The sequence below is a fragment of the Lineus longissimus genome, chromosome 3 (genome assembly GCF_910592395.1).
Source record: "Lineus longissimus chromosome 3, tnLinLong1.2, whole genome shotgun sequence".
NCBI lineage: Eukaryota > Metazoa > Nemertea > Pilidiophora > Heteronemertea > Lineidae > Lineus > Lineus longissimus.
The window spans coordinates 13,301,130-13,324,791 of NC_088310.1; the positions used below are offsets into that span (position 1 = coordinate 13,301,130).

The 23,662-nt window shown below is 40.3% G+C and overlaps 1 long non-coding RNA gene across 1 annotated transcript in view; it reads right to left on the bottom strand.

Moving 5' to 3' along the window:
• The window catches only part of LOC135485739 (uncharacterized), a 39,280-nt gene extending 16,189 nt beyond the window's left edge, over positions 1–23,091 (bottom strand). The window contains exons 1-2 of the long non-coding RNA XR_010446618.1: positions 22,886–23,091; positions 22,153–22,292 (exon numbers count right to left, since the gene is read on the bottom strand). This is a non-coding gene — a long non-coding RNA (uncharacterized LOC135485739). The remainder of the gene's footprint in view (positions 1–22,152; positions 22,293–22,885) is intronic.
• Between the last annotated feature and the right edge of the window lie 571 nt (positions 23,092–23,662).

The following is a 23,662-nucleotide window of genomic DNA, read 5'->3' on the forward strand; positions in this document are numbered from 1 at the left end:
TCAGTCAGTAGTTCTAGGTTTATTCCTGTGTACTTCAAACCAGCTTGCCAGGTTAGGCCTGGTGCCGAGTAACAGTGACATGGATCTATCTGAAAGTAGTTCAAATTTACATCCCTGAATTTCTCAAATAAATCAGCTAAAAGGATCACATCAGTTTTGAGGTAGAGGTCAATGAACTCACCGTGATTCCTGATCTTGAAATGATCCTATATTACCTTAGCCTCATCATAGGCAGAATCAGGTGCCATTTCATTTTTCAATTCGTCAAAAAACATAGACTTTTCTAGGTAAGTGACATTGTAGCTTTAATGTGATGTGTAAAAGAGTAAGGTACTGAACCCTTCTTCCTCAATAGTTTAAAATCAATGGTATTTGGGAACTTCTGTCTCGTAATTTTAAAGTCATCATCCAGCATTGATTTGGTTATGTTGTCTAAACTGGACTGCATGAATCTGTACGAGTCCAAAAACCTGAAACAACCGAACTGAAATGAGATGTTTTCCTCTGCTGTTTTGGCAAGTAATTTCAGTTTCTTGTACTTCGGTAGTTTAGTCATTAAGTCTTTGATAAACAGGTGTGAATCATAATTACTAAGATTGTGAAAAAATACTGGAACGAACATGGCTTTATTTTCATTCAAATTGCATGAGCTGTGAGCAGCACCTCGATATCTACCACTGTAGTGATCGTGATCCTTGACCTTGTCATATCCTAAAGGTTGATTACAGTAATAACATTGTGTTTCTAATTGATATCTCTGCCAGTCGGACTTCGTCCTGAGAGCAGAGCTCGAGTCTTCATCTGTCATTGTTAGGGGAAAGTTACAGTTCAATAAATTAGAGAATTGTTCTTCCAGCCTGATTAACCAGTTACAGAACACATCTACAACATCAGCACCCCTGTGAGACACATACTGGCTACTGTAAAGTTGTGGGTAGTCTGAGTGAACATAAACACCAACAGCTGATGCATGTTGTTTGAATAGTTTTTTAGTGGTAACAGTGGTATCTGTCTGAGTTGTGTTATTATTGACTGTTGTGCTTATCGCTTCGAAATCAGCATAGATTACAAAGGGAACTCTATTTTTAAATGAGTGTTTTTCAAATTTAAGCTGTGACCATTTACTGTTAGGTGGAGGCAGACTGATCTTACAGTAATCGTGTTCTCCACATTTTTTTTTATGATTGTCTAGTGTAGACTTCCTGTAAAAGTAATTCATGCATCTCCTGCAAAGATACACTCTATGAGCGAGTGACCTGAAGAAAAGATTGATGTCTCTTATGTACATGAAATGGTCCTTGAAATAGAGCAGATCAATGACATCATCATCGTCATAATTCTTGGACAGGTAGAGAGGTTCTAGTTTTCACAGCTGTTTCAGCTAAGCCTAAACATGACATCGAAATAAACCATTCTGCCTACTAGCCTGCTGCCCAACGATTGGTCCATGCGAAAAGCCTGTTAACCGCTATGTAAACATTGTCGCCAATACACATCTCACACATTATCGCAATACCCATTCAGCCAAAGGGTTAATGCATTGGCATCGTTCAAACATCAGCGCGCTTCTGTACACGTGCTCGAATTAGATACGACGGTTTTCTTTGGCTCATAAGTTGTGTCACATGACCATTCACCCGGCTTGAAAATTTCATGAAATTTGGACCAAAATTAACGAAACAGTGGCGATTTCAATGCTTTTTATCGATTTTTCGACAAGTTACAGATTTCGGAATTCTTCAAGACTAGATAGCCGGGTAGGCATAATATCATATATCATAAATACCCCGGCTGTTTTGCATAACTCATTTCAGTTTCGTACAGAATCGTGCGTTTATTCTGAAATTTCTCAAACTTTGATCTGCTCAAATTCAAAATGGCCGACTTGCAGACGGAGATTGAGATGGGGTGCCAAGTTCATCGTACAACATCGAATTCCCTTGATCATTATTTAGCAAAACGAGTTACTTCCAGTATTCATTTAAATCTTTACTTTTAAAATATACATCTATTTTATGTTAGTTTGCTGTATATCCATGCAGAAAATGCATTTGTCTAAAAATAGTTGAGTTTTGAAGTTCGATGGTCGGATCTATTTTGGTGAAAGGGGTACAGCATGGGCAATAGTACAATAATAAGTCATGATCGTGCTTATGAACAAGCCATGAGTTAGCATATACCATAGTTTATGTTGAAAATATCTTTACAGATGTAATTGATAAATATAGTCTTAAGAATTCGCCAAATATAGAAAAGTTCTTGGTATATTATCCACCTGTTAGCAAAATGAACTCGCCCATTGACCCACATTCCAGTTTGTTGTGGTATTTTTGTACAGGGTGATGCCAAAATAGTGCCTTTTGTTGACTGGTAAACATTCCTTCAGTTACTAAAATGCCTTTTTCTTTAATTTCAGCTGGTTGCATGGTGTGTACTGCAGATAATTTCTCGACTTAATCTTGCTGATGTGATGCTTTAGTTGATTCGAGAGGCTACATGTATATAGGCCCAGTACGTCGACATCATTGATCCGGCAGTGAACAAGATAAGTGGTAAGTTAAGCGATGTTTCCCTTCATCTATGTATTCACAAACAGATGATTGAAATCATTATACTGTATTCCCGTAGGCTTTGTATGCATGTATTCTATTCTAATAAATTACTCTTTATTTCAGGTTCAGCCTCCAAGATGTGTCACCAGAAATGCATACAAGAGGACATATGCCTGTGTCAGGGATTCTGAACTTCAGATGAAGTTGTTGTATTCCAATCATGCCCTTCGCACTACTGCGAATCTAGGCAATTTGAAGAAGAGCGAGAGAACTTGCAAGAAAGTCTTGGAAACTGGCAAGGAATGTCCTGGTCGTCTAAAAAAGTGTCCTGCTAACAACAATGAAAGGATGTGTCAGAGCTGCTTCAAGCATTTGTTCACCAAGTAAACTCCCCTTGCTTTAATTAGGAGTACTGCACATGATTTTCGACTCTGACTGACTCTGGCTGGCACATACATACTTTGTGTATTGTTCATTTCCCTTTTGTTTGATTATTTACTGTAGATTTAGTTTCTAGTCTAATCTTGAACTGTGATTTTAATAAATTGAGCTTACAGTTCCACAATTTGACAACAATATTCGTGTATACTTTTAGTAAGAAGAATTGTTCATGTGTCTGTCACTTTTATTAAAAGAAAGTTAAAGTTGAAACTTCTATAGCAAGGAATATGAAGATGTGAACTTTGTATTATTATTTTTTGAATGTATGAGTCTATTGAATGTAAATTAAATGTATATTGTGAATAATTAATAATAATGATATTGTGTACATTGAAATCATGACTTTTTCATTTTTGTGTACTGGTATTGCCTTGATATGTTGTCCTCTGTGACTGTTGTCTCATCTCTCGGAATAACAAGACCCCAAGCTGGATGAGACACCTACATCCCCTGCATATAAAAGATAGGTTGTGACATAATGTCCTCTGTGACCGTTGTCTCATCTCTCTTAATAACAAGGCCTCAAGCGGGATGAGACAACTACATCTCTTGCCTATTATAATAAAGGTTGTAACATATAATGTCCTCTGTGACTGTTGTCTCATCTCTCGGAATAACAAGGCCTCAAGCGGGATGAGACAACTACATCCCTTGCCTATGATAATAAAGGTTGTAACATATAATGTCCTCTGTGACTGTTGTCTCATCTCTCGGAATAACAAGGCCTCAAGCGGGATGAGACAACTACATCCCTTGCCTATGATAATAAAGGTTGTGACATGTCCTTGGTGACTGTTGTCTCAACTTCACTTCTGGAATTACAAGACCCCAAGCTGGATGAGACACCCGTTGTCCTGCCTATGATATCATAGGTTGTGCCCTGTCGATTTTTGCAACTAACTGTCTCATCTTGGTAGGCCTACAATAGGACACATTTGTCCTGCCTATATATACTATAGGTTAAGACCTGTTCTTTGCGACTATTTGTCTCATTTGTGTACAACAGGGCACCAATCTTTCATACCACAACATAAGTAATGGGCATGGCATTTTCAAATGACGACCATTCTTCACAACGAATAACGAAGTAGGCCCTTTTAAAACATCCTCGGCACCCAGTGGTTTTCCATATGCTCCAGCTCTCGCTATTACAAACCTGAAGCTCAGGATGTTTTAAAATGCCTTTTAAATGCTTTTAGCCCATTCGTTCTCTAACTTGAACACATTAATTTTGAGATTATTATCACTCTCTATCTTAGGGATATCTTTTTGAATACATACAGGAAATGAGTCTATTTTGATATCAGTAGTTTTCGAACTCTGTTCTCGTGACGAAGTCATTTCTAGCATATCAGTAGTGATATTGAATGTACTCTCAGGATTTTCTTTTAGATATTTAGCGGCCAATAAAGACCAGAGAAAACATTTATTGTCATTCGACTCCACATTGATTACATCTTTTGTTTTAAATGGTAATTTAGTGTAATGACCACCTTTACACCTCTTGTAAGAACAGATGGTCATGTTACAAGACTCTATTTTGTTCAGTGTAAGTCCAGACCCTTGAAAGTACCTTTCCTCAATCTGTGTCTTAATGTAGTTTAACTGGTTGGTTATGGCATAAATTGCCTGATTCCTTGAAATTATGCTTTCCATTGGAGACTGTATGGGGTGTGTTACACTTTCACCTTGACGATCAAACTGAGCAAATACTGATATGCTTATTTTGTGATGGTAATCATTGAGTTGAAATAATACCTCCTCTAATTTCTCTCTGTATTCATACACTTGTTTAGCTTCTCTGTCAATCTTCAAACTAATGGTGACTACAGGCTTGCCAAATTGTTTTACTATTTCCACTCCACTCACTTTCTTTATGCCATCTAGCTCATTTTCCTCAAATGCAAGTTTCTTATCCATACTTTTAGTGATCAGTGATGGGGCACGGGGTTGAGCAATAGGGACATAATCCGGATTTAATTTGGTCAGGTGACCTTTGGTTCTCCTGTGAATGGCCATATTATTGTATGATATGTACTTGTCACATGTAGTGCAATGTATTTTCTGATTCTTATCAGTCATTCTATTTTATTAGACTAAAATTTATCAAATTCAATAAATCTCTTGAATTAAATAGAAATGGACTTCATAATCAGTGAACAAGAATGTAATGAAGCCAAATTTGCGTACTACTTAACAGACCAATTAGACATAAAATCCATTACTTTGAAATCGATAACCTTTTACAATTCATGGTGGACAGGTGATTTTCTACCAGAGGGAGTCAGGATTTTCTCATTTCTAGTCGAAATAACCAGAATTACAACAAATGAGCCCTTAGATAAACAATTATGGTGTATGGATGAATTTAGGACATTATTTGCTCCTGGACTTGAAACAGATACACTTGAAAAGGAAGTCATGAAAGTTTGCGAACGGCATTTGGAAAATGAATCTATCACAACTAAAGACACCATTACTAAATACACATTTCCATACTCTCGACATTTTAGTTTAAGTGAGTTTTGTGAGGTATGGCAAAAATACATAAAAGAAATTGGAATTAGCCACGTGAAAATTTACTGTGATAACATTAATTACATAACCCTTGAACTTACAGAGGATAAAGAGTACCCTCTGAAAGTAGACAAGTTAGATAAAAATGAAAAAATCAAGATTGAGAGAAACACAGAAGGTTTTCAAATAAGCAAAACCATAAGAGAGTTGATAAAAAAACAGCTCACAGTGGTGAATGAGTGGTTTGGCTTTAAGAAAACTAAATTCACCAAGAAAGGAAAATACCACTCCACAAGACCACTAAACTTTTACAGGAAATATCTATTCCTGCAAGCTAATTTGGTTGACAAAGCTAAGACCCTCTACAACAATAAACCATCTGACATTTTCTGCATCATACCTGTAGAAGATGGTGACCAAATAAAAATGCAGCGATACGAACCGAATTGTAAGAAAACGATAAATAAGTGTACTAATCACATAAAATTCGAAATCACTGATGAGAATGGTAAGCTAGTTAATTTCAGAGGAACAGAGGTTTCTTTAGAGTTAAGAATAGAGTTAAACTCTTGTGGTGAAGACAAGCACCTCGGACCACCTGATGAGATCATTCCATTAAAGGAATAGTACATTTCTTCTCTTTAACTACAGGTTTAACAAGAGGGCTAATTGACCCCTTCCTGAGTGATCCCTTCATGACTGCTTCATTCAAGCCTGATCGCTGCTCTTTACTTACTTTTTTAGGAAGTTTCTTAAACATGATAAATGCTGCTAAAATAATTGCACCTAAACCTACATAGACATAGGTATTGCTGGTAGATTCACGCAGTGATACATCAGTATTTTGAGATTGTGGTTCTTCTTCCTCTACTTCTTCTTCCTCCTTTTCCACAACTCTGTTGTTTGGTGAGGAGTACTGTACTTTAAATGTCGTCTTATCCTTTTTTATCCTCTTAAATTCCTGAGATCTTCTACCCAGTTCTCTAGACCATGCTAATTGTTTCTCTGATCGAGGTTTCTTAGACACTGAAACTTTAGTAGTATCAGTTACAGTTTCAAGTTCCATTTATCTTGGCCGAATTTAATTCGAACTATGTTCTCATAACCAGGTTAATTTAGTCTTCTTTATCATCACTACCTGTGATATCTAGACTTTCATCTATTGGTTTGTCACATTCAGAGACAGTCATATTTGGTGTATTCATATTTGGTGTATTCATACCCGATGTATTCATTGATGATTCCTCATGACAATGGCCTAAAGTAATAAGTGTTGTTGAAGCAAGTGCCGTCAATGCTCCCATTTTGATACTAACCCATCCAAGCCATTTGTCAAGTTCATTGGTAACGATGTAATCATTTCTGAGGTCATGGTAATGATCATCCTCGTCATCTATTGGTAATAACCACCTTGATAATTTAGTGTAAGCTTTAAGTACTGTCTTACCCAAAGAATCATTAAGTCTGGCAGCCATCTTTGTCTGGTAGATTCTGTGGTGTTTTAAGAGTTCCTTTTCTGTCATATTATCTAAGTCATCTAAAGTTAGTTGTTTATTAAGTAAATACTTGCTTTTCCCAGTTGCAACTAAAATTTCTAAGTCTTGTTTGGCTTTAAGGCCACTATCAGTCAAATAGTTCAAATTTTGTTGATTGCTACTTGAACCTTGTTGATTGCTAGTTGATCCTAGTTGGCAACTAGAATTGACTATTCCTTGACTAGGAGTAACTAAATTTGAACTATTCAACTGCTTGTTTGAAACTTGTTGATTTGTAGTGCAGTTCTGTTGAAAGTTAGTACTGTTCTGTTGGTAACTACCAGTGTGCTGTTGGTTAGAAGCCCCGACTCGAGCTATGCTCTCAGGACTGCGACCGACTGGGTTTTGATTGATAACACCAATATGTTTCATTTGTTGTTCAATTACAGATGATGTCTGACTATTCATTTGCTGACTGTTCATTTAAATTAATAGAAACATGAGTGTTAAGTGCAAAATGCTGTTTTCACAAGTTTATTGCACTTAACACTAGCTGGTGCTAACTTAATACTACTGATGCAGTTAATGTCTCGACCTGCACTAGCACTCAATAAAACGTCAAACTGCTTGTCAATATCCTGGTCATATTCCTTCTCAACCTTGTAATTCTGGAAGAAAATACTTTGAGTGAAATCATACCATAATCTCTCCAAATCATTAACTCGCTCCTTGTTGGTTAAAAAAGGTCTAAATATTACATAATCAATTTTCATCGTTTTAAAGGCTTGGTGTAAAAATACCTTGTAGTTAATTGTGACCTTCACACCACAGTAATGCAGAAATCTAAGGAAAGCATAGTACACTAGTCTAAGGTCAGTGATATTCTCATCTGTTAATTGGGGTTTACCAATAGCCCTGTTGATAAATTCAATGGCAAGAAACCAGTCATATTCCCCACAGTGAAATGCAACAAGTATGGCCTCGCCATGTAACCCCTTTTCCCGTAACTTAGAGGGGAGAGTGTTAATACCCATTTTTAAAGCTAAGTGGACTGTACTTTCATATCTCTGCTTACTAAGACATTTTCTGTGACTTGAAAAGTAGCACTGTAAATACACTTCCACAAAGTCCTTTAAATATTTGAGAACCGATTCAGACAAACGTCTCCATCCAAGCTTTCTAAGAATAATGTCAAAATAACGAATCTTGTTGTCAATATTGATCTCAAGAGTCTTAAAATCATCATCATAACTGGTTGCATTACAAACAATGCAGAATTGATACTTCACAGTTTTAGCGGCGTTCCTGGCTAAATTTAAATTTTTTTGATACTCAAAAAGTGTCCAACGTTTGCAATTACGGCAGAATTGAGCATTAGTGTTGGTACTGACGTCATATTCTTTCATTCTTGGAAGGACTACTTTGTGTGTCTCAGTAGGCAAATTTCCCACTGTCATAATTCTTGCTGTCATTTTCTTCACTAAAATTTCTATCCATGACCCTAGGACGAATGAATCCTTTAAGATTCTCATTGTTCCACTCACTAAAATAATAATCTTTTAATGAGATGTATTTATTCATATTTACATGATAATTATTTTTTTAAAAATTGTTTTTGATAGAAGGTCACCTAAGACCTTTTACGTGATTTTAAGGCTTTAACACCCCCAATTAAACCATAGATTATGGAGCTCACAATAGCAATAACTGCTATGATCAGATGTTCAGCTAGAAAGCCAACAACTGCACCAATTGTTTTCAGGAGAAATGAAACTAAAGACCCTATTATTCCAGGTAAAGCCGCAGCTGATTTCTTGGCTAGTTCTTTTAGCCATTCAGCAAACTTCTTGAGACCTTCTTTTACTTTATCTGGTATTGATGGTTTTGGTCCTGGCCCAGGTTCTGGTGTAGGTCCTGGAGTTGGGTCTGGTCCTGGAGTTGGGTCTGGTCCTGGAGTTGGTTTTACAGATTTAGTGGCACCACTTAAAGCACTACTGATACTGAGACCTAGAGTTGTAAATGTCATTACAACAGCTGTTATTATGGCACTAATGGTTACACCATACGTCTTAAAAAGTAACTTTATTCTGTCCTTTAGAGGAATAGTTGAATCTGGTTTCTTTAGAACATCAACAATTAAACGTTTAATTCTTCTAGTTTGTGACTCCCTGTCATTGTCTAACCTCCATACCTTTGACATTTCCTCATGCAATTTGTCATTTAGTTCATCTGTTTGCTTTTTCAACTCCCCCGTATCTTCAGAATCTTCTTCTACAGACTCTACATAGTCTCTTGTTAAATTACGAAGTTTATTTTTTAATTCCTCTATTTGCATGTCCTTATCCATCTTTACTGCAGCTAGATCATCACCAGCCTGTTTAAACCCTCTAAGTTCTCTCAAAGCGTATTCTGTAAAACCAAATGCCCTTAATTCTTCATCAGTAGCATCTATCAGTTTATCTATTGGTTGGTTTGAACTGTTTACCTCATTAATTAGTGACTGTGTTTCAACAGCTTGAGTTGATACCGGTTGTGGTTGACTTACTGATTCCGGGCCTTCCATAGGTGCCATTCTAGGTCCTTCCATAGGTGCTGGTTCATCAGGTTCAATCATACCTTTTAAATAATTAACAAAATTAGTACCAAACTTATTCTTTAATGTGCTTTCAGCAAAGAAGTCTCCATCACCCTTAGTTAAAGGAATTAACTTGTTAATAATGATTCCATCATTATCACGATAGTCAAATAAATTTTCGTTTCCAAGTTTACCTTTTATCAAATCAAATTCATACAGTGTTGTCGGAAAATAATAAAGTTTATTACCATCGTGAAGAATGTGTGGTGCAAGATTACTCAATTTGTTCTTGTCATATTTCCATTTTGTTTCTTCCAATGCTTTTGCAAGTTTATCCTCTACTTCATCGTAACTTAACTCCTTTTCCATCAATTCAGGGACATTACTTCTTACTCTATCTGGAGTTGTAGTGAATGAAGTTTCAGTAGTAAGATTTGTAGTACCTGTGTTGTATGTTGTGCCGTCATCTTGTAAAATTCTATGATTTCTCCAATCAGGAGGATCATCATCAGGATCGTAATCATAATCGTAATCATCCATTTCATAATCTTCACCTCCTTCAGCCATAATTACTTATTTATCTAACCATAAAAACAATCAATGTACCAACAACTGAGTAAAGCATGAATTTAATTGTTTCATGAGTATCATCCTCCCTCTCAACTTTGGTGTCCCGTTTAGTAGTAGGAGTATTCTTTGATGTTTCAGTTGTTTTTGGTGCATCAACATTACTCTTTGGTGTATGACTGGTCTTGACAGTATCAACACTACTCTTAACTCTTATTTTCTAAGAACTATTTCCTTCCATCAGTGGTGGTGGTAAGGTCTTTTTGTGGTTAATGTCATTCTTACCAGGTTTAGCATTTTTTGGTGCTATTAAAATGTTATTATTGTAGTTATCCAGCTTACCAATAACGAGTACCATATTTGACCCTATGACATACAATCCTGGTGCTATTACATAATCTAGTCTTGTATGAGTGTCACTCACTGCTTTTTGATATCTTTGAATTGAAGTGGGAATATCAGGATGTTGGATGTCGAGTCCTTTAATAGTTTGTTAAATTCCTTCTGAGCATCCAATTCTGTACCCGGTACTCCAATTATTGGTGTTCTGGTCAACGCCTGAGCACCCAGAATACAGTAAACATATGTTCTTATTGTGTCATTCAACCTCTCTATTCCAGGATTAGATAAACCATTTGATTTAAATATCATGAATTGTTGATAGGTTTGACATTCATTTTGTGTAATTACATCAAATACATTCTTGTGTTGTTTCACATGATACTTAATGAAGGTATCTGGAAATTAGCCATTCCAGCATCCCAGTCTTTACTGAACATCGGTGGCATTCTATTTTCATGAACTTGCATGAGGAAGAAATTGATTTTAGAATCATTGATGTAATATCTGGGATCAGTTATGTTCGGGTTGTAATCCGGTACACTCCAGGAAGTCCACCCCTCATTACTTTCAAACACTGAGAAATCATATTCGTCTTTTAAACCAAATTCACTCAATAACCCTCCTAGTTTCCTACGGTTAATGTTATTGTTTGTCTCATTGAAATCACTTTCACCTGGAATTGGTATCTCTAGATTCTTCATGATCTTCAATATTTGATAGTAAACATGAATTCTGTAAATTGACCTTATCAATGGGTCACTGTGATTCAAGTGATCATCTATTGAAATACCACAACCGGTAGTAGCAAACCAAACAGCCATGTTAAATTGGTTCTGGTAAAACGATAATGGATTCTTTTCCAGTCGCAGACAGTCTTTCTTATTTTTCAGGCTCAAAAACCCAGGTGTTATCTTAGTTTCTTGTAGTCTGAAGAAATTGTTACTGGTAACAGTTACTTCTAAATTAAAGAAGTCATAGGTGAATTTACTTTTATGTTGATTTGCTATTGGATAATACATTTAATTTACTTGAATTTTTCCTTGAATTTTGGATAATGAAGACAGTAAAAAGGCCATTTATTTTAAGGAAATAACCCATTGAGCTGTAGTATTCCCTAAGAATGATAATAATGGGGTGGCTGGTTCTTAGGGGTTTCTAAGCTAATTTGAGACAAAAAGGCCTGTAAGGGCTTTGGTCAAAATGGCTTCAAAATACCTATTATTCCTATCACCCCATTATTATCATTGTTTAGCGCGTATAGTCAGCGAGCTAAGGCCAGCTCAGGAATTTGGCACGGCGAGGATCGGTCTAAGCGTTTGGTGCAGGCACATCCAAGCCGCCCAGGTCGTGTCAGAGGAAAGTGAATTAAGCAGACCACACGCCCATGAATACCATATGGAGAGTACTGAATTTCTACCCTCATAAGAGGACGTATTTAGGTGGGAGACGGTTTCACAGGAAGCTACACCTTCTTGGCGGGTTGATATAGCCGTCTGGGTCAGGTCTAGCGATACATGCCGATTTGTTTCTGGCCTATCGGGCGGCTCACTGTATCCCATCTTTTCTGCAGTCAGGAGCCTCTGCTGAAACGGAAACCGACCATGGTAGACTACAGGCGCTGGAGCAGGAGGTAAAGAAGCTAAGAGAGGCAAAGGATGGCGGTGCCGGGAATGTGGAGCTTGCTTTGGCACAGGTGAGGATGCTCGCGGCTAGATCTTCTTCGACGAACCCCGTCTTGATCGCGGCAATGGAGACGCTATATGACGCGGCTACTTTCAGTGATCATGCCGATAAGGAATCCTACAAAATGGCCGTCAGGGCTTGCCGGGAAAATGATGCGGGTGGAGCCCTGCATGGGCTGGTGATCAAGCTAGTTGGGTCTGATTCGGCCAAGAAGGCCCAGTCGGCCGTGGATGCGTGGAAGAAGGTTCTTAAGAAGACAAAATAAAATAAATAAAACCGAAGCAAACGGAGAAAGATCTCGGGGAGCAGAACGCGGGTAACTCAAACGCACAGCAGCTTTTGAATCAGCTGATCTCCCAGTTCTCGGCCAGGGGGACATCCAGGTATTTCACGCCATCTCGAGGCAGGGGAAGGGGGGCATTCAGGCGTGGCTCGGCCACCCCTTCCGCTTCCAGGCCGTGTTTCTTGTGTAACGCCTCCGATCATTGGGTGTCGGGCTGCCCACTGAGAGATGGGAAAAATCCAGATGGGAAACAGGCATAATAATTGGTGGGGGCAGTCAATCTGTTGTTCGTTCATGATTCCCGGGTCATTTCATGGCCATAAAAAGTGAGTTTCCCGGTGATAGGGGAACATTTGGTATATAATAATAATATTACTAATATTTTTAGGTGACCGTACATTTAGTTGTATTACGCGTACAGGCAGGTTCTCTTCTCTCCCATTTCCGGGGGCTCCTTAGTGGCGCTTTTGTGGACTTGTCCACCAGGGATGGGCGTTGAGGGGGTCTGCCTTCCCATTCTTGTCTCACGAAATCGATCGGGTTAACATAAGTGCCGTTTCGTCTTCCCGGCGTTGGGGAAAGGTAGTGAGAGTCTAACTATAAGTTTAGTAGCCAGTAGCTGTTCATGGATTGGTTTACGCGGAAGCAGGATTGTTTCAGAATCCATACTTCATGTCTCGCGTTTCCCCATTTGCAGAAGTATGTTCCAAATTGGGAAAAAGACGCCGGTTTTGACCCAGAAAAGGCACTTCGTGAACGTAGAGCGACCCGATTCATAGACTGGGAAGGCAACCCCCTCGACGCGAAACCCTCGTATTATTTGAAGCACACGTGGGATTGGGAAGGTTATCAATGGGAGGACAGGCTATCACGGCTACCATTCCGAGACGATAAAAATTTTACGGCAGGTCAGGTCCATAGCGAGCCGGCTAATTGGTTATGGTTACTGGATCACAATAGCATCCCCGATGGTCTCATGGTAAAAGACTGGATACTCAACAAGGTCAATGTCCATGATTTCTTTCAACATTTTAAGGGCAATTTTGCGGGAAAGCACTTTGACTAGGTCTTACCTCCTCGAGTGGTACTCCCAAATTTCAAGAATTGTGAGTTGTATGCTGACGAAATCGCCAGGCAGCTCGAAGAAATATAAGAAATGGCTCCCTAGAAATTGTGGGAAAGGTGGGGGAAGTTGAACCTCCTCACCTAGTCATGCCTTTAGTTATGGTCAAAGGTTCTAGGAAAAGTAGGCTGTGTCATGACGAGCGTCTGCTCAACCTTTTTATGAAACACATGCCTTTTTCTTTGGAAGGCTTGCCCATTATTCCTAGCCTCCTCGAGCCTGGCGATTTCGTTGCTTCATCCGACGAAAAGTCGGCCTATATGGGTATTTCACTGACAGAAGATTCCAAGACCTATTTCGGTTTGGAATTCGGGTGCTGGTACCTTCAGTACACCGTGTTGCCGTTCGGCTGGTCAGTCAGCCCGTTTGTGTACCAGAAAACGGGAATGCAAGTCACAGAATTCTTGAGGTCTCGGGGAATAACTGCAACCCAGTATCTAGACGACCGTTTCTTAGGCCCAATGGTAAGGAGGGGGGCAACGGCCATCCAGAGGACAAGCCTAACCATTTTCTTCAACGCAGCTACGCTTTTGGCACTGGGCTTTACAATTGAGCGTTTCAAATCATTATGGTTCCCTCGGCTATCCTTGAAACATTTAGGGATGATTATGCACACGGTTGCGAGATGTTTCGAAATACCGCCGGAAAAGTTGGCTCGTTTCAGAGAGCTCAGAGAATTTATACTGGGCCTCAAGATGGCCCACCTGAAATTACTACAGAAATTGATGGGGAAGTGTATTTCCTTTTCCCTGGCGTTCCCGGCAGCAAAGCTCTTCATCAGGGTTATGGCTCGCGAGGTGGGTAAAGCTGGGAGAAACAACAGGTTAATATCCATTGCGGGGGACCTTCGCGAAGAAATTGAATTTTGGAACTTCTTAGACCATCACTCTGATTGGGTACCATGGAGGCAAGAGCGGCACACTCAGCTTGTCCTATCGTCGGATGCTAGCGGTTTCGCTTGGGGTGCATCTGTACCGTGAAGCCCTTAAAAGGTAGGCTTCACGGTGTTCATAGGGTTAACTGAATTCGTTTAAAGTCTACCGAACGTGCCTTATCAGGCTATTCGTCATTGTTCTTAGCCTTGATTAATATTATTATACAATATAAGCAGTGAGTCCAGGGGTTCGAGTCACGCGGTTCCAAGTCGGAGGATTGCGGTGACAGCAGTAAGTCCTTAAAGGGATGGCCGGTGATCTTGGCACAGTTAACGTTCCGATCATAGTCACCTGGTACGAGGCGTCCAATCATAGCTTCCCAATGGTCTTCAGCTACCAGGGGGAGGCACTTGACATTGTTAGGTCTCTCTCTGGACGGCCTCGTATCCTGGACCGGGTTGCTCCTTTAATTAGTATTCGTCTTCCGTAATCCTGGACTCTGAGCTCGTGACTTGGCATCTGGGTATTTAAGTACTGGGCACGCCGGCTCTCTCTCTCTCTCTCCTCTCTTGGGCGGCCCAGCTTGCATCCAATAGTGTCTAGCTAAATCAGAAACTCCTAAATCAAGTAAGTGCGAATAAACTACATGTATTCTAATTAATACTCTTGTCTTCCGGCTTCCTGTTCTACCAGTAGTTAGTCTCTTTGCAAGTTCAGCCGGTCTACGGCAGCAGGGTTTCTGGATACCCCGTATCCAGGGACTTTGTGTACACATCCATTGGGGCGGAACAGGTGGTTCATGATTATTGGCTCGCACAAGATTCTAGGCCTATTCACCTCAAGGAAGCCGAAGCTGTGATAAAAACGTTACAGTCAGTGCCAGATCGGGTAAGAAACAGAAGGGTGGATGTCCAGGTGGATAATTCCGCTATTGTCTTTGCATGGGAAAGATCGGGGGCGAAGGATCTTCGGTTAGTGTCAATGATGAAGGAACTATTCCGGTTGGTTTCCGAGTTAATCTGTGACTTGAAGTTAATTTACATCCCGTCAGAGCGCAATTCGGCGGACGAGCCATCGAGGGTTTTGTCCTCAGCAGACTCGCGGCTTAGGGGATCCACCTGGGCAAAACTAGAGGAGTTATTTGGTCCCCATTCTTTCGATTTAATGGCCCTAGACTCTAATGCCATGTTAAACTCCAGTGGGCAACCCCTCAGACACTATTCTCCCTGGCCTCTCCCGGGGGCGTCAGGTGTGAACTTGTTTGCCCAGACCTTGTTACCAGCGGAAAATTACTGCTGCTTCCCGCCTTTGGTCATGACGCCGAGTGTGGTGTCTTTCTTATTGCACGAATGCTCACGCCCTCTGAAAGTGACCCTCGTAGTCGCTAAACAGTCGCCACTGCCGGCGTGGTGGCCTCAGGTCGTTGGTAAAACGCAAATGGTTTTGTTGGGGATGCAAGGGGACATAACCGTTGTGGAAACTCCGTCTAAGCTGGGATATATACCGTCGGGTTTGAAGTTGCCCCTGTATGCCGCTCGTCTTATTTTGTCATAGTGGTTCTACCGAGTTTAGTGTTCAGATAATAGTAGTCAGTCTTAGTTGCTTTTGTTATACTCTTTCAGGGCAAGGGGGCTACTGGCCCGGTGCCGGATTTCTTCGCCCTGCGTGGCAGGGTGCGGGAGTTGATGGAAGCAAACCATGCCTCTGCCTAACAGAGGAAGAAATCAAAGTTGGAATGCGAGTTGGAGCAATTTTTAGGTCACCTGGGTAAAGCAATAGTAGATTGTGGGCCGGAAGAGATTTGCATGTTCCTGGTTTGTAAAGATAAGGCGGGTAAAACTCCTGTGCATTACAGGGATTGCTCGGCAATCGGTGATAGGAAACCGGTTTGCGGCTGCCCGCGTAAATTAGCTTTTGGGACTGTGCTCAACAAAGTTTCCCAGCTAAAAGCGATATTCACTGAGAAGGGCGTTATGTCCTTCTGGCAGGGGCCCGGGAGTAACCCGGTCGACTCCACCATGGTTAAGATTTTTGTGAAGCAGATCCAGATAGAGCAAAGCGTGGGTCACGTGGTGCAGAAGCAAGCTAAGCCTTTGTTTCTATCCAAATTAGTCATTATTGCCTCGTATATTGACAGGCATTTGCAGCAGTCAGCAAGCGCTACCCATAGATTTGTCTTGGCGCGTGACCAGGCCGTTTTCAAGCTTTTGTTCTTTGGCGGAGACCGTGCGCATGACTTGGGCCTCATGTTATTCCAGGAGCTGAGGGCCCTTCCTGGTGGAAGAGGTTACGTAATAAAGCATACTTGGGGTAAAACCCACAGGGTCAACAAACCTAATGTTTTCACCATATTCAGGAATCCAGATAGGTTAATCTGTCCGGTAAGGGCTTTAGAAACGTACCTGGCAACCGCTCGGGAGCTAGGTATAAGCCTAGATGCGGGGTTTTTGTTCAGAGCAGTGAAGCAGGACTCTGTTAGGAATAGCCCGTTAGAATACCAGACGATTTATTGTCGTCTCCGCTCCTATTTGGTCACTTTAGGCATCGACGAAGGAGAAACGCCTCACAGTCTGAGGGGAGCGTGTGCAATTTCTCTCAGGTCTCTAGTCCCAAATGTTACGGGAGATGCCGGCGCCCAAAATCATCAACAATTACTGATGAAACATGTTGGATGGGCGTCGGCGTCTAGTGCAAACCATTATTCCCGGGAGGATAAGCTTGGGCAGGCTGCGGTAGCTTCAAGGGCGCTAGCCACTCCGTCATCCCATCTCGCGTGGTCCAATATTGAGGAACAGTATTTTGATGAGTCTAATTTGCCTAAATGTAATCTGTAACTATGGTGATTGGCGGCTTCATTATGATTTATAGCAGGTGTAATATTTCCTCCTTTAAAGACTTACGCTATTTCGAAACAATTGCGGTCTGGACGCAATGTCGTCATTATACGTAAGAATTTGTTGAAACGTAGTAATATTGTCGTCCGTAGATCAGCGGACACAGTGGTATCACTGAAAGCCTGAGTTAGTACGTACTTCAGCGATCGGGAATTGCCGAATTCAGGGACAATTTCGAACTTTTACGAAATGCGTATTCTTTTAACGGTGGTCGTGAAGGGGGTGTAGAATGGTGGTATGCAGGAGATTTATAGCTGTAATGGTAACATGTAATATAAAGGTATGCACCAAATATTTCAATAGTTAATAAAGGTACGGTTTCACCTTAGCTTCTTAGTTCTTGGTTTCTTGTATCTCAGCGGCAGGTACGGGTGGTAACAAAATTAATGCACTCCTAGGTGGAGATACAAGCACTTGTTTCAGTCACGTCCGTAGTGGAGGATCGCTTTCACGCGCTGGGGTAGGTCTGTAGGTTTGGGATTTTTAGTAAGGGGAATCTACAGACCTCCCCCCGCGGTCTGGGGTGCCCAGTGCCTCGTGCTCCAAGGCAGCATCGTCACGAGCTCGGAGTGGGAGTTTTTCATTCCCATATCTTGATACCAACGGAACGTGCGCGTGAGGTCTTGACACCTTGGATACTTACCTATCCAAGGTGTTGTGACGTCACCTTGGCACGCGAGTCCCACATTTCCTTGCATTCTGTTTTTGAAGCGCTGGATGGAAGGACAAAGCGCCAGCAGTTGGGAGAGAGGTCAGAATGCAACTCCCGGCAGGAGTAGGGGTTGGAGAGGACAGACTACTGGTACTTCCTGGAACCCCCCCCCCCCCCCACCCTATTTTTGGGTTCGTACGGATACTGCGTGTTGGGCCTCATGAGCACGATTCTCGTTGCCGTTTTTCATTCCCATATCTTGATACCAACGGAAAGTGCGCGTGAGGTCTTGACGCCTTGGATACTTACTTATCCAAACAAGATCGTTGAAAAAGCACTGAACTGCAATAAACATTGTACTAGAACATCGTATAACCCTAGGCCTGCCTAAAAGTCACAAGCCATGTCCAAAATTGCCTCGCAACCATGCCTAAGTTGTTCCTTTGGAATAATGCTGCACGAGGTTACATCGTCCGATCGTTGAGACCATGTCGTGACATTCAGATTTTTTTTATGAATATTATCCTTCAAATTCCCCTTAAAATATCATAACCCAATCACGATGTCATGACAGTAGCGCGATTTTGCTTGCAACAAAAATAGCAGTAGAAAAATTTCATTTACAACGTGTTGCAGTAGGACGATTTTGCTTGCAACATAGTACAGTCCAAATCATAAATTACATTCATCCTGGTTCGCGTCATTGACTCACAACGTACGAGCCGAGTTGCGCGTCAAAGACGCACCAGTGACGAGCTTATCTATGGGCGGTTATATCCGCAAAAATAGGACGTTGCAAAACAAGGTGGTTGTATATGTGTTTTTAAACGAGGAGGTTACGAAACGCGAGGTCGTACTTTTTAGAGACGTTTGGGGGCGCTCGCAACACGTGTTTGCATGTTTTTTGAAACAAGGTCGTACTTTTTATAGGGGGTCTGGTGGCGCTGGCAACACTAACAGGTGTTCGCATGTTTTTTGAAACAAGGTCGTACTTTTTATAGACGTTTGGTGGCGCTCGCATGACGCGTTCGCATGTTTTTTGAAACAAGGCCGTACTTTTTATAAACGGTTGGGGGAATTTTGTTATTGCTGTATGTAAAGTGACGTGCGATCGACATACAGAGCTTATTTTACGATAATGTCACAGGCGTTGCTGTTTAACCACTTTACTGATCGCCTCATGAGGAAACCAGCCCTGTAAAAATTATCTCCTAACCATCCCCCACCAACTAATGGAAAATGCCTTAGATGCCGGGGGATGGATATTTGATGAGGGGAGAGTTTCTGAGGAATAGTTTATTGACTTTAGCTCTCAGCTTATCTGAGCCAGGTAACCTCCTGCTGAGTTGCCCGACCAAAGGCTGAGGTCATCATATGTTGTTACATAACCGATCTTGCTATCACATCCTGGTTGCTTTGTAGTCGACCAAATTACTTCTAATTTTGCCTCATCACAGTAAATTAGTCATGATCACATGATGATTCTGGCCCGAGTGTTATCACTGGTTACGCTGGCCATTAGGTAGATAAGGTAAATATGCCGATCATCACTGTGTGTAGTATCAGCAGGGTGCTTGAAGTTGGAGGGCGACTAAATATTTTACAGGGCTGGTTTCCTCATGTGAATCGTATTCTTCGCGAGATACAAATATCTATAGAAAGGGATGTAGATCTGGAGGACAATGCTGTCATTATAGTAAAGTCTCTCCTTCAAGACTCGATAAATGTCGTTGTGAACAGTTCAAAAGTGATGGAGTGCAAGAGCCCCGGGCCACAAGATACAATATTGCCGTCTGACTGGATTTTTACGAGCGCCACCAAACGTTTATAAAAAGTACGACCTCGTTTCAAAAAACAAACGAACACGTCTATAAAAAGTACGTCTATAAAAAGTACGACCCCGTTTTATAAAACACACAGGAACACGTCTTCTGGATTTTTGCGAGCGCCCCCAAACGTCTATAAAAAGTTAGATATTGTTTCAAAAAACATGCGAACACGTCTTGCAAGCGCCACCAAACGTCTATAAAAAGTGCGACCTCGCGTTTCGTAACCTCCTCGTTTAAAAACACATTCACAACCACCTTGTTTTGCAACGTCCTATTTTTGCGGATATAACTGCCCATACGTATCGCCTTATGTTTCGCGAAAATTACGCGCGAGATTGTGCTACGTTCGTGCTCGGCAGCGCTCGGGAAATACCCTACCTATATGACGTCACCATAGTGGTTGGGGCTTTTTTTTCCCAGTTAAAGTAATGTTTTGCGGCTTGGTTACAAAAACTGCAAAAACTTTGGAAAAGCATTCTTTTCTGCAAGATCTACTCTACCCGAAATAATATCAAGAAGTACTACGTAGCATATAGAATAAGTTTTTACAATATCAAATTGTAAACACTCTGCTGACTTTATATTTACTCCTATTTTGGCTTTCATAAATGCCAATATAAGTATAGAAAATAAAATTGGAACAACATGAAACAATTTTTGGCGCCATAATAGCAGCAGCCTTAATACGTTTGGGGTAAAATTATCTGTGAATAGAGACAACAGGATTTTTTAAAGCCCCAAATTAACGGTTTTTGCTGTATAACACTGTTTATTGGTTTCTATGGTAACCGGCAATTAAATAGCATTAAGGACATTTTACCAAACAATCCTATCAACTTGTAGAGGAGATAGTACCCTTCATCACAAAAGTCGAATTACATCAATTGTTCATGTTTTAAGAAATCTACATGACTTTCAATAATTTGTATCAATCTCATAAGTTTCGTTAAAATTGACGTATCAAAAAGTCGTTGTTGATTGTTCACGATGGAAGCAAAAGATAGGTCGGGTGTTTTAGCCTAGTTATTTAGTTCGTCGGTCCCAATAATGGACCATCGTTTCGGTTTTTGCATTTGACCATTTTAAATGAGCGAAAAACAAATTCTTCAAAAAACGAGATTTTCGTCATATCTGGACCTGTGTGAATAACCCTTTAAAGATAACTAATAACTTTGCTAATAACAAAGCTATGAATCCCATATTTTTATGGATAATGAAAGAGTACTGGTCATTTACAGGGGAAAAAATATAAGGATTACTAAGCATACTTTTTAAGAAAAATACAAATAAGAACTTTAAGAAAAAATACCTCTTGAATTTAAAAAAAGGTCTAAAGCTTCCTTGTTAATTGTTCGGACCTTTCATACGAAATTTTTTTATTGAAACTTGTTTTCAGTTATAGCCCATAGCATGAAACGAGAGACAATCATTGCCGATTTTCTAATTTCTCCACCGTTTGAGAATTTGAAAAAATACACACCGAGCAAGAGGTAATTTTTTAACTAATTTCGGCTAAATTTCAAAGTGGTGTATATCCTGTAATTCTTCAAATAATTCAACAATATTACATACAGTTCATAATCTAGGTTTAGTAAACATATTCCTACTTCAGATTTTGTATTTTCATAAGTTTCTTTGCAACATGATGGCTTTATTCAGCCGAATTGTCCATGGAAAACGTTGTTTTTTATAAGTTCACCATTGAAAAATATTTTTCAACCTATTTTTGACAAATTTATAATTGAAATAGATAGCAGAGGTATCATTTTTTGAGTTTCCAAAAGATGAGTTAATTGCACTTCCTCTAACTAGTCGAATTGTGAATTAGAAAGGGGGATTTGATGCAATAATAATGCGCTAATAAGGGTCGGCCTCCCAATTAATCTCAATAAAATCAGCTTTATTTTTAAAAATTGATATCGAAAGTCTGTTTTTCATTGACAATTTCAATGTTCAAGTATGAGAGCATATTTTTGCCCACGATAAATGAATTTATTGTATTCCATAAAATAATTTAATCTAATTTGATCATTTGAAAACCGGTTATATCAGTTTTAGAAGCCAAATCTCGCATCTAAATAGTGCTATTTGAGCTAATGCATGAAGTGGGAAAACAAAATCAATGCCAAAAACAAAATAGACCCCCACAAATATGGTCCAATTTAGGTTTTATAGAGAATTTAGGCAAATTTATAGAGTTTCAATCAACAAATTGCAGAAAAAAGGACCCTATGCAAGGACCCTATCCGCCCCGCAACAGCGGATAGGGTTCATGTGAAATCATTGTAAAAACGGTCCCTTTCTAAAGGGGCGCAGAAAAAAAACATTGACACAAAACACGTACCTCCACATGGCTTAAGGGTCACATAGCTTAAATTGCAAGTGTCATCCCACTCACAATACCTTCCAGAGTAGCCGAATGGACACTGGCGTTGCCCGCAAGTGCACATGCCGCGCCCGGAACACACCTCTGCTGTTGGCGATCTGAAAATCACAGATAACTTGCTGAAATGTTTTACAAACGAACGATACCCCGGGACCATGTGATATCATTGAAATGGCCCTGCCAAAAATGGAGGTTCTACTGTTTGAATGGAGCAAGAGCTTCGAAGCGGAAAGCTGTGTGGAAACTACTCTTTTGTGGTACAGGCTGGAACATTCTTTAGCTATAGTTTTATTAACTGTAGTGACGTGCTTCCACTTGAACCTTTTGACTCACTCTCTGAAATAACAGTTCATTGGTTTGGAGCATGTGACGATACTGTATAATAGTTCCCCATTCGTTATTGATTACATGGCGGTCATCGTATCTCATTAAGCATTAAGTAACTATACTCGATTTTAGTATTACATGTACTCTGTTTGTTCATGAATTAATTATTTCTGTCCCGTAGTTAGATAGAAATACACATGGTCGTTATTTTAGTTGAGTAGCCAAGTAAAACACACGAGCGTGATGAAAATCTATTAAATGTAGGTATTGAACAACTACATTAGGATGTGCAACAAGTAGTGTTAGCATTTATAATCAATGTGATTTTTCTTTCGTAATTGGAAAATCTCAAAACTCAACTTACTCTTTACGAGATTTGCCATCTAGGCCATTGGCCCAGCATTCACATCTCTTCCCATAGTGACCCGCCCGGCAGTTACAGATACCGCATTCCTCGTCTCCGACCCCTCTGCATAATGCACTCAAGGTACCCTAGCAGAAATTCATATTGTAAAAGATGAACAGACATTTTTCTCGCTTTGTAATTTGAAATCATGATGATAAACATTACAATCAATAACGTCAGTGCGAAAATCACGGAATTTATACTGTAGTTTCATGAAAATAACACCACTTCATTAACAGCCGGTGTCGCCGCCCCTGACTCATAGGGTGGCGAACAGAGCTGTTGAGAAGGCCGATCATTGGCTGAGATTCCAGAGAGGGTTGTCCAGGCCTCATATCCAATATACTTCAGTTTCGAGTCCAATCCTTATTGTTTGGATTGTTGAAACCGATTCGTTGGTCTCCTATGAATGGGATAATGGGATCGGGCCTTCGTCCATTGTACTGAGTGTCCCAGAACATTTTCAACTAATCGTCATTGGTAGTGTAAAGGGTGTCCCAGTGCTAATGGCTGATAGTGTACAGGGTGTCCGTGAAAAAAGTCCAACTGACATGTTGGCTTCTGCTGGTTTTAGGGATTGACCTGCCCTTTCAAAGTGAGGCACTGCTCAGGGAGGTAATGGAGCATGTCTTCGGGTCTTGTCATCCCTTACCAGCTTCGGGCTTTCAAAGATACTTTGCAGTGCGAAATTGGTAAGAATGAGAAGTTGTCCGTCACATATTTGGAGACAAAACC